Below are 16908 nucleotides of genomic sequence, written 5' to 3'. Positions count from 1 at the left end.
TCCACTTTGATACACTTATTTATCCCCACTTGGAATGAGGTGACACTGCTGAGAGCTGTTTCCAGTGTAATCCATTGACATGCATTGGTAATTTGATGAATTAAGTTATTGTGTGTTATTGACATTTCATTATAAACTTCATTCCTCAAGTCAAATAAAGCCAGGCAAAGTAAGATCTGGCAAACTTTCAGCTAAGACACTGGACTGCCTCTTCTGATCAATCAACCACTGTAGACATGATCTAATATTTCCCACGCAGCTACAGCATAATGTGCTGGACAACTGTCATGTTGAAACCACATTGTTTCTCACAAGTCTATGGGAAGGTTTGCAAGCAGTACTGGAATACTGTTGTCTAAGAATGCTTGATATTTAACACAATTTCAAATACCATCAAATACCAAAGAGTTAGTCACCAAGTGTTCCCCACCAATCATTCACATTCCAAAGGCACCGATGTTCAGCTTGATGTAACTGGTGTTTATTTTCCACATTCCAATAATGCCTGTTGTGTTGGTTAATACTACCATGGTTTGTGAAGATCACACATCACAGTACAATACTCAAGCAAAGAAACTGGGGTCTCTCTGTATTTGCTGTAGGTAGTGACCACTGGCAAAATATTACTTGGTTCCAGAAATCATTGCCAAGAAGTTTTCATCAGAAGAAATATGAAACAGAAGACATTTTCTATGTTTCAAAATTTGGCAAAGTAAGCTGCCTAATTTCCGACTCATGACTTAATTGCTGAGTGCTAATGTGGGCATTACGATTCACTACAGGTAATATCTCAGTTTCATTATTATCTCCAGCAACTGTTATTTGGCTATTCCTTTTTCATGGCTGTACAGTTCTTTTGGTGGAGAATTGTTGTATAACCTGACAAAACGTAGCATGCGATTACATTACCTTATATTACATTAATACTTGTTCCACAGATCATGAATACAATTGCTGAGAGTAGCAGCTGAGTTCATCTGTGACTCTAGTGTGTTGTGTCATGTATTCTTGTATGTATCGAGTTTCTATGAAATAAAGTGTGTTGTGTACTCCGTTCCACTGTCATCCATCATTCACTATCATTACATACCAGAGTTCCAAATTGGTATCCCCAAATTTCAGGTGAACACTAACACAGTGCAAATTTGTGTCATGACAATGTGGGCATTACAGCCCCATTGTGTTATCACGAATGTGACTTTCATTGACCTCTTGCATCCTTCCCTATCAATGGATATGAATAGTGCTCTGTATAGTACCCAAGTGATTAAATGTGACTGTGACTCTTCTCAAACTGCAGCCTCACTGCAAATCGCAGGGGTGCAACAATACAACTCAAATGACAACCTGGTTATTGATTTTCTTATATGTCTACCCCTGAATTCTGTCAACATTTTGATGACCTGGACTATCAATCTGTACTGACTGTTTGATTGCCATTATCATACACACTGAAAACTTGTCCGCCTGACAGACATGCTGTCTTGTCTGCGTAGTGCGACGGGCCATCCATCCTCCAGTCTGTGAACTGCCTGTATTATCAGCCACCATCCACCTGCAGTTCTACCTATGCTGTGTGGCCATATTCCAACCACATTACCCAATCTAACAGTTGACTGCTTCATGGCTCGCACTACTGCCATTCCATACAGACAGCCCGTGCCTGTGGTTTGCAATTGTGGAAAGCATGTTTGCCTCCAATGCCATAATAATGGATGACATGAGCTATATCATTCTACTCAACCACCATGGCACCCACACTGACAGTATCTACAGTGTCATCCTGCCACTGCCATCTATGAAAAAATATGGGAGCACCAAATCAATGCTCTTATGATACCTCTACTGCAAACATTTGTAGGACGGGATCCCCTCTGAACTGTGGTGCATCTTCACAGCAAAATAGATGTGCGCATCATGCCTGACAAAGTGCTGTGGACAATTTGGGTCATCAAGCTCCCATCCCAGATGCAGATGACATTACTTGTCGCTAGTAACCAGTCCCTCATTGCCCTGTTCCCATGGCCAACCACATTTTCGCTGATTCTCAACATAGGCACAGCAACAACAATGGTACGGATAAGCATGCTGCACTGCCAAACATGCGACTTGCTGCAGCCAGTGATAGTCACCAAGCACTCCCGGCTCCACCCGCCACTGATGTCACAGTGGCCATCACCTCTTTGTTTACGAAACAAAATCGGCTCCAGATGTCACTCCCAATACTCTGGCATCTGTGCACTTGTGGTCTTGCCTCTGTTGGTACCATGCCCACTTCAGCAACACCATGCAATTTTGTCGTCAACCTTGTGAACAACTTGTAAACCTCGATACATACAAAGTCGCTGCCTGCCTGCTGGTTCCCATTGTTGCTCCAAACAGTAGTCTGTAAGTCTTCGACCCAATCAGCAGACTACATTTCCTGGTCAGCACAGCATGGCACCTTACATACCTGCCTTGCCTTCATCTGAAGACTCGCACCTTCACTTGACAGCTGCTAATGGCTCTTCTATCACCATTAGCGGTATCTAGGAGTAACCAGACAGGAACTCTAGACCTCAGCTTCACTACACCTTTCACATGGTCATTCATCATTGCTGATGTTTTACAGCTACTCCTGGGTACTGATTTCTAATGGGCCTTTTACCTTGTGCCCTTACTGATGCAAAAGAACTCACCCACATGCCTCCTGACCACAATGATGACAGTACACGTGTCCTGACCACCTCACCAGCCCAATGCAATAATACCAACGCTCTTTTGCCCTCCGCCACACACATGCAGTGTTACATAAAACAGTGTGTGGATTGTGCTGACCACTTACTACATGTCAGTCAACACTGTATGGACACATAACAGACTTTACTAGCCTCTTACAGGACAATGTGTCCTTATGCAGCCACATCCAAAGAGCACAGGCATACCTCACAGAGGCCTGCTCCACCCTGACACACCTCCATTCCTAATTTAACACATATGCTTATAGACCTGCACCTGTCACCTGGCATCTCAAGGTGTTTGATGCAGCTGCTCCCATCTCAGTACACTGTCTGCAAATTATTCCACACCCACTCCTTCACCACCTGATGTCATTCAGGCTTTCGCTACCACCACTCACATCCTCCACCTCCACACATGTGTCATACATGCCTGCCGCACTGCATCTGGGTCTGCACAGTATGCCGCCTCCCGCTCTACACCCACACCTGCGCAGAGCAGCCTACCCCAGTACTAAGTGATCACCTGCATGGTATGCTGCTGGCCATGCTGAAGCAGTGCCTACACCCAGTGCTGCCTGTCGCACTATGGCCAAACCTCCGCAGCTTGCTGACTGTGCCACGCGTACGCATGCATTGGCCATGTCTGTGCAGCCCAGCTCCAGCCTGCAGCTGCAATCATATGCCACTGTCTCCCAGGCCAAGCCAGTGCCTGCATGCAGTGCTGCCTGCCACACCACATCTGAAGTTCACAGCTCATTAACCATGCCACACATGTGCAGACTACCACCTAGCTTGCGCAACCCACACTGAAAAACTCTCAACCAATGGCTCCATTCTGTGTGATCTTTTTATCTTGTCAGCCATCAACAATGTCACAGTGCACTGCATTGATGCTATACCCGCCTGCCAGTTAGTCAGCACCCCAGACATCTAACATCTGACCACCTCCACACAGTGTCAAGTCAGCGTAGTTCACTCATTAGATAGTGCTGGACCTCACCCATCTGCCTTGTTCCTAAGAAGAATGGCTTGGCCAGATTTTGTGGGGACTATAATGCCTCGAATGCTCGCACTATCATGGACAATTATCTGGTCCATAAAATCCAAGACTTCACACACTATCTTGCAAGTGCTAAGGTGTTCAGTGTGATTAATTGTAAGAAGGCATACCTGCAAGTACCAATGTACAAAGACGACATTCACAAGACTGCCATAACCACACCTTTTGGATAGTTTGAGTTCCTTCCTATGCCTTATGGACTTAAAAGCACTGTACAAACCTTGCAATGCTTTATAGACAGCCTGTTTTTTTAAAGTTTCTTTTCGTTATGTGTATCTGGACATTTTTTTTGCCAGATATGGTCTCTCACTCTGCCCATCTCAAGCAAGTTCTTGGTGCTCTCAAAGCCAATGGTGCACTGATCAACACTGACAAATGTCAACTCGGTCAGGTTCAAGTCACCTTCTTGGGCCACATAATTAATGCTTCCGGCATCCACCCAACTCTAGAGGGCAATGGGCTGATTCGTAACCTACCACAACCATCTGACTACCATGAACTCCACTTTTTCTGAGGATGGTCAATTTCCATCACCATCACTTGCCCCATCACCCTTAGCACAAGCCCTCCAAGGCAAAAATACAACTGATCACAGGAAGCTCACATGGACCATGGACATGCAGCATGCCTTCTAAGGAATCAAGGATAATATGGTTCAGGAAGCCACCTTAGCTCACCCAATTCCAGAAGCTCCCCTGTCCATCACTGCTGACACTAGCAATTTAGTGAAAGGAACTAGTCTTCAACAAGAGCTCAATTACTCCAGTCAACCCTTACGCTTCTTCTCCCACAAGCCAACTGAAGCACAGTACATGTGATTGGCTTACAACTAGGAGCTACTGGCTGTTTACAAGGCCATGAGTTATTTCAGAGATGATGATGATGATGATGATGATGATGATGATGATGATGATGGATGCCCTCCTGTCATTTGCAAGAGCCACTGGCTCCTAGGTGACTCCATCCGTAACCCACCCGAGGATGAGTACCTCTGCCATTACTATCACCTCAAATGCATCAAACAATTCACTGTGGATGTCTGTCATCTGAAATGCACAGACAACATAGTCACTGACTATTTGTCGTACATCAGCACCATCTTGCTCATGATCGACTTTGACAAGCTTGTGCAGGCACAGCAGGGCAACCCTTAGCTACAGGCCCACTCAAATGATGCCTCCTCCATCTTCATCATTGAGGCAAAGTTCATTCCCATTTCAACCCGTCCTGGCCTCAGAAACACATCCCATAGAGGCACATACCTCCTCGTTTGACAACAATGCTGCAGAATTATTTTTGACCTTTCCACAACCTTGTCCACCCTAGTATCAAACCTACAACTCGCCTTAAGACTGAGTGATACATTTGGCCCCATGTTAAATGACTCCGTAAGTTGTAGACAAGAGCCTGTGTACAATGCCAGAGGTTTAAAACCACCTGTCACACTCAGCCTCTACTAGGCACATTCCAGATACCTAATGGATGCTCCCAACATATTCATGTGGATTTGGTCAGCCCGTTCCATCATCCAACAACTACAGCTCTCTCTCCATTGTTGATCAGATAACAGGCTCGGTAGAAGCTGTCTCCATTGTCTCCATCCATGACGTAGCTGCAGAGTTAGTTGCCAGAGCTCTTGTATCTACCTGGTTTGCTCATCTGGCTGCCCTGCCTCCATGACCACAGACCAAGGTAGGCAATTCTAGCCCTCACTGTTTGCTGAACTCTATAAAATATGCAGCTTTACCTGTTACAGAACCACCACCTGCCACTCTCAAGCTAATGGCCTTGCAGAGAGATGGCATTGCACCCTAAAGGCTGCCCTTTGTGCCACAGGGTGACTGGTCCAACACATTCCTGTGGGTGCTGCTGTGTATCCACACAGTGCATAAACAGAGCCTCAGTGCCTCACTAGCCAAGATTTTATATGGCTAGACACTATCCCTCCTTGGACTTTGGAAATTTTTTCTCTTCCAACTACCCTCCTAAGCCAACCATGCCCACCATGGTTGACAGGATCCAGCATCACATTTCCAACCTTCATGTCACCCCTTCCCTCCCCCCATACCCCACCTAAAAGTTTTGTCTGCGTGACGACACTATCTGTGCCACACTCCAGCCCCCATTTTCAGGCCCACCTTGTGTTCTCCGACATGGCCCCAACACCCTATGACATTTTGCACGACGGTAAGCCATAATCTGCCTGGTGTGTCATCAACAGGACCCCTAATATGGACTCTAAGCTCATGGTGGCCACTACTCCCGACTCCCCTCCCCCTGAAACTTTATCCATTCCTTTCCAGATGCCTTTCAATGTATGATGTTGCTGCCTGGAGGACCTTAGCCTCACAGTTATGAACAAGGAACTGGTAGTCACAGGGGCTCATGATGACTGCACAGTCACACCTGAGTTCCCAGTACACTTTTTCTGGGAAGTTCTTGCCTCACCTGATAATGTCAACCCGACAACTCTGCATGTGCATTTCACTGATGATGGCTGTCTGGCCATCTCTGTTATCACCCGCCCCCTCTTGACAGCTAGTTCCTCACAAACCAACCTGTAGTACACATACTGGGGGATATATCTTCCCCACCTATCCCTCCCATGTTCATCCATGCAGGTCGCACTATCCATGCACTCACCATTTCCATGACTCTCCGTCTTTACACTCTGTACTAGACCACCCTCACCGTCGTTTCTGTCCCCTCATTATTCCCTCCACATTGTGCTCCACACTGTTGGAGGAGGGGGGGGGTGGTTCTGTGGGACCATTAGCATTGCTGGCCAGAGGAAAGACTAGCAGTCTTATCTCTGACAGTTGACAATGGCAGCTGAATTTACTCTGTGACTCAAGTGTGTTAAGTCATGTTTTCTTGTACATGTTGAGTTTCTATAAAATAGAGTGTGTTGTATACCACTGTGTCATCTGTCAGTCACTATCTCTACATACTGGAGATCCACAAATCTTTCACTTTAGGTAATAATAGATATGCCCCTAATCAAGAAATACAATATAGAAGATAGTGAAAATAACTGGCCTGTCTCTCTGGAGTCATCATATACAAAAATTATAGAATTAACTGTGAAACACAGTCTAATGAGTTGGCAAAATAAATATAGCCTACTCAGAGAAGTACAGTTTGGTTTTAGTTTCTGAAGTATAAGGAAAAAAAAGGACCACACGTACTGGAATTAATAAAAATGATACTTCATGCATTAGGCAATGACAATATATCACGTATGTAATTTATACATGTGTATAAAAAGATTAGAAATGAGAATAACAGTCAATAACTGGTTCTGATTATACTTTTAGAACAGATTACAGAGAGCAGAGAGAGCACAGGTCTCAAATAAAGGGAGTTTTTCTGTGAAATATTTATCAGATCCCAAATACATTGAAACAGGAGTTCCTTAGAGTAATATTTTAGGAATTTTATTATGTAAGTATACTCACACATCTGTGATTTTGTAGACAAAAATTTGTGAGGTAAAATTGTTAACCAGTACTTATATTCAGGTGGAAAAATGTGTAGAACTGCCAGTAGACACATATAAAAGTAGAAGTGACACATTACTCAGCATTTGGAACAAACAGCTCTTTCCTCAGGGAGGAGAGAGGGACATACTGAGGAAAGTATAAAAGAAAAGGCTTGATGCTCAGACACAAGTATAGAGAAAATGAAGAAGAGGTGTCAGAGTGGGTAGATCAAGGATGCTACAATGGTAAACATTGTTCAGCGATGATAATGACTGAGTGAGATGTAAAGACAGATTAGGAGGAAGAGAAATGAACAATGAAATTAAGAATAAGAGCATAAAAAGTATAGCAAAAAAGAAAGCAGGGGGATGTTAATGGAGTATAGATCCAGATGAGTGTTAGGGTGCAAGGATCACTTTGTGGAAGGGAAGGGGAGGGGAGCATTCCAGTCTCCAGGTACCAGAGAAACTACTACTGAGTGGGAGGATTAAAATAGGCTACATGATTTAACAAGCAGTCAGGTCTCTTGAGTCATGCTGCAGAGCACGTGCAATTAGTTAGCTGGTGTTCGTAAGATGGACAATTTTTCTATGCACATTCACCTATAGACAACAGTATGCAGTGGAGGCTAGTTAGTTGAGGAAAAACATGCATAGTTTTGTAAGTTACTCCCTCTTTGATGCTGTAATATTTACCAGTGCTGAAGCACCACATAGTGGTGGTGGAAGGGTGCAGGGATGAGGTTTTACAGTGCGGACCAATGTGTAGGTCGAAAATTTTAGGTAGGGATAACAGTCTGGGTTGTCATGAAGTTTAACTAGGCTGTTATGGAGGTTAGGAGGGCAATGGAAGGTGACAGTGGGTTGTGTGGTGGGATATCAAGGAGAGAGGACCTCTTTTCAGGCCTTGACTTAAGAAAGTCATAGCCTTGGTGGATGGTACTGGGTAACAAGGAGAGTCGTGCTGTAATATTTGGTGAAGATTTCAACTTATCGACTATAGACTGGGAAACTCAAGCAATTAGTGTGGCTAGTAGGGATAGGGATTTCATGGAATTGTTTTAAATGCCTTATCCAAAAATTACCTTGAGCTTTTCATCAAAGAACTGATTCACAGAGAATACATCTTAGATCTGGTGGTGGAAGATAGGCACATCCATTTCAGCACATTTAGCATAGAATGGAGAATGAGTAACCATAACACAGTTACAGCATCACTGAAAGTGGCACGAAATAGGAATACAAGGAAACAGATTTCAGATTATCTGAGCAGTCAGAACAAAAATTTCATCTCTGGCACTAACAACACTGAATATCAACAGCCGAGGCTCAAGAGCACTGTGCAATACCCTTTAGACAGGAATTTGCTGAGCACAGGTTAAAGGGATAGAAAAGACCTGCTGTGGTTGACAACCATGCCAGAGAGCTGGTATGAAAACAGAGAGACCCTCACTGCAGATTTAAACATAGCCAAAGCCTCACACACTAACAAATACTAAATGAAGCCAAAATTAGTGCCGGACACTGTGGCTGAGCGGTTCTAGGCGCTTCAGTCCAGAACCGCGCTGCTGCTACGGTCGCAGGTTTGAATCCTGCCTCGGGCATGGATGTGTGGGATGTCCTTAGGTTAGTTAGATTTAAGTAGTTCTAAGTCTAGGGGACTGATGACCTCAGATGTTAACTCCCATAGTGCTTAGAGCCATTTGCATTTGCACCAAAATTAGTATAAGGCGAGCCATACTGAAGCATTCAACAAATTCAAAAGTAAAATTTTGTCTACCAACTGGCAGAAAACCCTAAGCAGTTTTGGTCTTGTGGTAAATCAGGAGAAGAATAGAAGCCAGACCATAATGGCACTGAAATACTAAACACAGAAAAAGCTGAAATACTAAACTTCTTTTTCTAAACTGTTTCCCAGAGGAATACCACATTTTAGTGCCTCCTTTAAATTGTCACATGAATGACAAAATGGGTGATATCGAAATAAGTGACCATGGGATGGAAAATCAACGGAAATCACTCAACAGAGCAAAGGGGACTGGATATGATTATTCTTATAGTATGCAAAGTACTTGTCCATCTTCTAGCAGCAGTGCACTGTACGTCTTTAAAGTAGAGAAGTGTTCCTGATAATTGCAAAAAGCATAGATGATCCCCATTTTCAAGAAGCCTTGAAGAACAGGAGCACAAAAATATAGCCCTATATCTCTGATGTTACTCAGTTGTAGAATTTTGGAACTTGTTTATGACATTTCTGGAGACCAAAGATCTGGTCTGTAAGAATCAACAGAGGTTCTGAAAACAATGATTGTGTGGAACACAGCTCGCTCTGTTCATCTATGAGACCCAGAAGGTGGTAGATACCAGTGCCCAGATAGATGCTGTGTTTCTTGACTTCTAGAAGGCATTCTATGGAGTTCCACACTGTTGCCCAATGAACAAAATATGAGGGTACAAAATATGAGACCAACTGTGTGAGTGGACTGATGAGTTTCTAGCAAAAAAGAAAACATAGCATTAGCATGTCATTCTCAATGGAAAGAAGTATTCACACAAAAGTTCTGTTAGGCTCTTAGCAGATGATGCTGTTGTAAACAGGGAAGTCTTAACGCTAGAAAATTGTAGCGAAAATTGCTTCCAAACAGGAGATGGAGTGTGTGCATACAACCTGCACAAATGGGGTAAGCAGCCCACCTCAAGCTGTGACTGTGGAGCAGCGAACCAGACCATCCAGCACACTGAGGAGTGTAAACTGAGAGCTTACCTGGGTGACCCGAACGGCATCAAGACCTGACTGGATAAGCAGACTGGACGTTAGAATATAACACCAGTTTTTAGTCTTTTATCTGTATTTAGGTGGTTTTATGTGTTTTTGTACAAGTTTATATGCCAACTAGCTCTGCAGATGACGAAGAAATTGAAGAAATGTATGATGAAATAAAAGAAATTATTCAGATTGTGAAGGGAGACGAAAATTTAATAGTCATGGGTGACTGGAATTCGAGTGTAGGAAAAGGGAGAGAAGGAAACGTAGTAGGTGAATATGGATTGGGGGACAGAAATGAAAGAGGAAGCCACCTGGTCGAATTTTGCACAGAGCACAACATAATCATAACTAACACTTGGTTTAAGAATCATGAAAGAAGGTTGTATACATGGAAGAACCCTGGAGATACTAAAAGGTATCAGATAGATTATACAATGGTAAGACAGAGATTTAGGAACCAGGTTTTAAATTGTAAGACATTTCCAGGGGCAGATATGGACTCTGACCACAATCTATTGGTTATGACCTGTAGATTAAAACTGAAGAAACTGCAAAAAGGTGGGAATTTAAGGAGATGGGACCTGGATAAACTAAAAGAACCAGAGGTTGTACAGAGATTCAGGGAGAGCATAAGGGAGCAATTGACAGGAATGGGGGAAATAAATACAGTAGAAGAAGAATGGGTAGCTTTGAGGGATGAAGTAGTGAAGGCAGCAGAGGATCAAGTAGGTAAAAAGACTAGGGCTAGTAGAAATCCTTGGGTAACAGAAGAAATATTGAATTTAATTGATGAAAGGAGAAAATATAAAAATGCAGTAAGTGAAACAGGCAAAAAGGAATACAAACGTCTCAAAAATGAGATCGACAGGAAGTGCAAAATGGCTAAGCAGGGATGGCTAGAGGACAAATGTAAGGATGTAGAGGCCTATATCACTAGGGGTAAGATAGATACCGCCTACAGGAAAATTAAAGAGACCTTTGGAGATAAGAGAACGACTTGTATGAATATCAAGAGCTCAGATGGAAACCCAGTTCTAAGCAAAAAAGGGAAAGCAGAAAGGTGGAAGGAGTATATAGAGGGTCTATACAAGGGCGATGTACTTGAGGACAATATTATGGAAATGGAAGAGGATGTAGATGAAGATGAAATGGGAGATATGATACTGCGTGAAGAGTTTGACAGAGCACTGAAAGACCTGAGTCGAAACAAGGCCCCCGGAGTAGACAATATTCCATTGGAACTACTGACGGCCGTGGGAGAGCCAGTCCTTACAAAACTCTACCATCTGGTGAGCAAGATGTATGAAACAGGCGAAATACCCTCAGACTTCAAGAAGAATATAATAATTCCAATCCCAAAGAAAGCAGGTGTTGACAGATGTGAAAATTACCGAACTATCAGCTTAATAAGTCACAGCTGCAAAATACTAACACGAATTCTTTACAGACGAATGGAAAAACTAGTAGAAGCCAATCTCGGGGAAGATCAGTTTGGATTCCGTAGAAACACTGGAACACGTGAGGCAATACTGACCTTACGACTTATCTTAGAAGAAAGATTAAGGAAAGGCAAACCTACGTTTCTAGCATTTGTAGACTTAGAGAAAGCTTTTGACAATGTTGACTGGAATACTCTCTTTCAAATTCTAAAGGTGGCAGGGGTAAAATACAGGGAGCGAAAGGCTATTTACAATTTGTACAGAAACCAGATGGCAGTTGTAAGAGTCGAGGGACATGAAAGGGAAGCAGTGGTTGGGAAGGGAGTAAGACAGGGTTGTAGCCTCTCCCTGATGTTGTTCAATCTGTATATTGAGCAAGCAGTAAAGGAAAGGAAAGAAAAATTCGGAGTAGGTATTAAAATTCATGGAGAAGAAATAAAAACTTTGAGGTTTGCTGATGACATTGTAATTCTGTCAGAGACAGCAAAGGACTTGGAAGAGCAGTTGAATGGAATGGACAGTGTCTTGAAAGGAGGATATAAGATGAACATCAACAAAAGCAAAACAAGGATAATGGAATGTAGTCTAATTAAGTCGGGTGATGCTGAAGGAATTAGATTAGGAAATGTGACACTTAAAGTAGTAAAGGAGTTTTGCTATTTGGGGAGCAAAATAACTAATGATGGTCGAAGTAGAGAGGTTATAAAATGTAGACTGGCAATGGCAAGAAAAGCGTTTCTGAAGAAGAGAAATTTGTTAACATTGAGTATAGATTTAGGTGTCAGGAAGTCGTTTCTGAAAGTATTCGTATGGAGTGTAGCCATGTATGGAAGTGAAACATGGATGATAAATAGTTTGGACAAGAAGAGAATAGAAGCTTTCGAAATGTGGTGCTACAGAAGAATGCTGAAGATTAGATGGGTAGATCACATAACTAATGAGGAAGTATTGAATAGGATTGGGGAGAAGAGAAGTTTGTGGCACAACTTGACCAGAAGAAGGGATCGGTTGGTAGGACATGTTCTGAGGCATCAAGGGATCACCAATTTAGTATTGGAGGGCAGTGTGGAGGGTAAAAATCGTAGAGGGAGACCAAGAGATGAATACACTAAGCAGATTCAGAAGGATGTAGGTTGCAGTAGGTACTGGGAGATGAAAAAGCTTGCACAGGATAGAGTAGCATGGAGAGCTGCATCAAACCAGTCTCAGGACTGAAGACCACAACAACAGTGTATTATTGACTATATTTTATGTATAATACTAGATGCTAAATAAATAAAATATGGAGTAAGGAAAGATTATGCAGTGGATTTCTCGTTCAGAAATCTCATTGGAGTAATGGTCTGTTATGAGCAAATCATGTGTGTTGTGTATGAAGGAGAAACCTCTACCAGAGTATGTTGGAGATCCATAGTGGCAGGATTGTGGCCCATAGAGACTGCTGTTTATCACTCCATGATAGTGCTGCTCGTGTTTGTCAGGATGCCACGACATTCACGAGTATATGGAATCTAAGGTTTCTGGATGGTCAGAAAAGGCCTTGAAGGAACTCAATGGCCGAATGCATATAACATCGAGAGAAAAGACATTGTTTGCTCTGCCGTGCAAGATATCACATACATTGAGTCAGGATTAGGGCAGCACGGATAATGTGACAGGACTGTCAGCACGGCGATCATTGTTATGGTGCCCTGTGACGTGGCAGCAGAGAGTTGCTTGTCAGAAATGGTGTGCCCAGTGGCAATGCTGGACACAGGAATGCCACTACATCCTCTCTGATGAGTTTCAGTCCTGTGTGCAGCATAATGGTGGACGTAACCATAGAGGGAGACTTCGCGGAGAACGAAAATTGTCAGACAGCATTAGTAAGCGATGCCAATGGGTACACAAAAACTGTCATCCCTGGTTAGCAGCTGTTACGTTACCAACTTTTAAGGGTATAATTCGAGGTGTACGTGTCGTTATTTTTCAAGAAGATAACACAAGACCGCGTGTTTCCCATACTGTTCTGATCTACCTCAATACAGAAGGTGTTCGATTGTTGTAAGTTGCTCAGAAGTCTTAACCGTTAAAAAAAGAACATTTGTCCCAGGAATTCCAAGACTTTCGATAATGTTTTAATTTGAAGTGTGAAGTCACAGAGCAAAGACCTTAGTAAGTGACACAAATTTAATGAAATATGTCTACCCTATCTTGACAAAAAGGCATCTTAACAGACGGACTGACGGACAGAAAGACAGTCGGAGGACAAATGAAAGAAAAAAAAACATTTTTCGCCTGATGTAATTACAAATTAACAATTTTCGGATTTTCTCCTTTGGTTGTACTGTGAAACTTTGCTTCTGGTCAAATTTCATGATAGCAGATCAATGGGAAGTAGCCTACAGGTTTTGATGAGTAAGATTGCGAGTAATAAAATATGTGACATAAATGGCCACCTCTTTTGATTGTGTTGACATAGAATCTTCAACTTTTTACACCGCCAAGGGACCGGAGATCTTAGTATGTGACACAAATTTCAGCTTGATAGCTCTATTCGTTGTTGAGAGAAAGGGTTTTTAACAGTCGAACTGTCAGACAGACAGACCGACGTACAATAACGTGATCGTATAAGTGATCCGGTTTTAACCTGAAAACATCTCGTCAGTCACCAGTGTTAATAAAGTCTGGGATAGAGTTAGGGCTGTGTAGAATAATGTACCTTTGTCATTCAATCTGAGTTCCTGAGTTTGACTCTATGTACATTCAATGTAGACCCCACTGTTGTTGGTCGAAGAAGCACCTCCTGTCCACTAAATTTCGCACCCCAAATCACCAACATATTTGATCACGGTTTATTGAGATTATGTTGTGTTCATACAAAATTTAAAATATCGTTATTGCCAATACACTCTGATGTTGCAGTTTTAATGGTTACGAGCGCGCATCGAGGTTGAAGCCAGAGTCACCAGGAATACTGTGGATGGCGCTTTCATTTCAAAATGAAGCTGAGGAAAGCCCACTGGGTAACATTTTGTGAATTTGTCAATGCATTTCTCTTACACATAGGGCACAGAGTATAACTTACAATTTTTCAAAGGCATTTGGAGATGCGATGCAGTGGCTACTACACTTAATTTCTGTTCGATAATAGCTTATATTCACCCTGCCTTTCCGATTTGGGTCTTTAAGAAAGACCTCTGTTCAGTCCGTCTTCACACTGTTTGTTCGTTCCCAGTATTTCTCAGCTGAACTCCAGAGGGGCAAACTGTAGACGGAAATAATTCAGTCAAACCTGCGTTCCTTCTTCGTTCAAAGAAGAAACCGCGAAGCAGGTCCCTGCAGTTGTGCTGTCACTGTAGTATTCGACGTGTTCCCTGGTGGGTTTACGTTTCAGAGCTCAGGTACTCTAATTAGAAAGAAATTTTTTTCCATAGTAAGGGGCTAAGAGAGTAAGTAAAGTATACAGTAGTGAACCACACAAAGAATTAGGTAATGAATGAGGTACAACGTCACCAAGAGTATTCGGACAATATTTGCTGTTTCTTCGGAGTCAGACAAGTTACTAATATAGTCCAGAACCTCTGTACTCTATTACTTCAGCGTTCATTACCACGAATTAAAAAAAATGACTTGGCGGAATAGCTGTAAGTTATTTCATTAAAACTAGCAATGTAGGTAGAACAAGAAACCATTGTCAGGCATAAAAAACGATATTGATTACAGGACATGCTTCCGATTATGTTCATTTGTCTCTAGATCAACATTATTAATTAACTGCATCAAAATTATAGAATGCAGGAAAGTTAAGATGTAAGCTCCGTCGTTCTGGCGCTGACTGGCCAGTTGGGACCGAGTGATCCCCGTTGTCATCCTCAATGAATGATGTCATGGAGGGACTTGGGGTCAGCAAACCGCTCTCCCGGCCGTTGTCGGTGTTGAAGACCTTGGAGCCGCTACTTCTCATTCAAATAACTCTTCAACTGACTTCAAGAGACTGAGTAGACCTAATTCCAGTCTTCCGAGCTACGAAAAATCCCTGACAGTACCGGGAATTGAACCGGGACTTTCCACGTGAAAGTTACGGAAGCGGGCGAAAGTGAACGTCATGCCTAGCTAATAAACTGTGTATTATCCGGTTTTCTATGATTTTAATGTAGTTAATATATCTAGATGCCAACGACCTCGGCGCGGTTGAGGGGTGACCGTCTGGTCTGCCGAGCGCTGTTGGCAAGCGGGGTGCACTCAGCCCTTGTGAGGCAAACTGAGGAGCTACTTGACTGAGAAGTAGCGGCTCCGGTCTCGTGAACTGACATACGGCCGGGAGAGCGGTTTGCCGACGACATGCCCCTCCGTATCCGCACCCTGTGACGCCTGTGGGCTGAGGATGACACGGCGGCCAGGTACTACCTTTGGTCAAATATTCAAATGTGTGTGAAATCTTATGGGACTTAACTGTTAAGGTCATCAGTCCCTAAGCTTACACACTACTTAACCTAAATTATCTTAAGGACAAACACACACACCCATGCCCGAGGGAGGACTCGAACCTCCGCTGGGACCAGCCGCACAGTCCATGACTGCAGCGCCTTAAACCGTTCGGCTAATCCCGCGCGGCTACCTTTGGTCCTTCAAGGCCTGTTCGAACGGAGTTTAGTTGTAATATATCTAGATGACAATGATTATTAGTGCACATATGTTCTGTTATTTGGCCGAAACTGGTAGTTTTAACAAACTGACATACCATTACAGCTATTGTGCTAAATCATGATTTTACAAAAACATTTAAAGACTGTAAATCACCACCTCCTTAATACAATATCAAAGATCGACAGCACCATTTTCGAGAAAAAGTGTCACTTCGGTAGGTCTGAAGTACGTTGAAAGGGAGATGAAATGTATGAATGGTCTATGACCCTACCTCAATTTTGTTTTTCACAAAATAGGTTTAACGGCTATGATGGCAAAATATGTATCGAAAAGAAACACTTTCAGCAACTGTGTGAATTTAGTTTCCTCTATAAAGTGTTCTGTAACCAAAGAAACTGTTATATGAAACAGTGAACTAATGCAATGGAACACTAAGGACTCAAATACTGCCAGTGGCTGCCACGTGACCGTTTCCGCTGCGCCGTTCAATCGCCTAAGTGCTCTGATAGTGAGTCGTTCATAGCGTCACACAGAAGCTCACATGTCTCCTTATGCAAATGGAAGTATGTTGATACGGCACATACCTCGCGTCAGCCGGAGAAAGTAGTGGTGCTTGCACGACCGTCGCAAAAACACTGTCGTTGGTCGCAGCGGCTGCCCAGGTGTGTGGTCACGTAACATCGGCTCCTGTCACGTACAGACACCGCTCTCCGTACAGCGGCGCCGCCAACGGCCACCTCCAGCAGTCCGTGTCCTTCCCACTTGAACCTGGCCGTTACGAACGACCGCGTATAATTTTTTATTCAGTCCGA

The 16908-nt window shown here is 43.1% G+C and overlaps 1 protein-coding gene across 2 annotated transcripts in view; it reads right to left on the bottom strand.

The window, feature by feature from the left end:
• The window catches only part of LOC124795204 (major facilitator superfamily domain-containing protein 10), a 152004-nt gene that overhangs the window by 119307 nt on the left and 15789 nt on the right, over nt 1–16908 (bottom strand). Inside the window, exon 2 of one of the 2 annotated variants that reach the window (XM_047259112.1) lies at nt 16681–16864. The exons of the other annotated variant lie outside the window; for it this stretch is intronic. The gene's annotated coding sequence lies outside the window, so the exon portion shown is untranslated. The remainder of the gene's footprint in view (nt 1–16680; nt 16865–16908) is intronic. 2 annotated transcript variants of the gene reach the window in all.

The sequence above is a fragment of the Schistocerca piceifrons genome, chromosome 4, assembly GCF_021461385.2.
Source record: "Schistocerca piceifrons isolate TAMUIC-IGC-003096 chromosome 4, iqSchPice1.1, whole genome shotgun sequence".
NCBI lineage: Eukaryota > Metazoa > Arthropoda > Insecta > Orthoptera > Acrididae > Schistocerca > Schistocerca piceifrons.
Note: the sequence above shows the minus strand (reverse complement) of the source record. Positions and strands in the feature narration are given on the sequence as shown.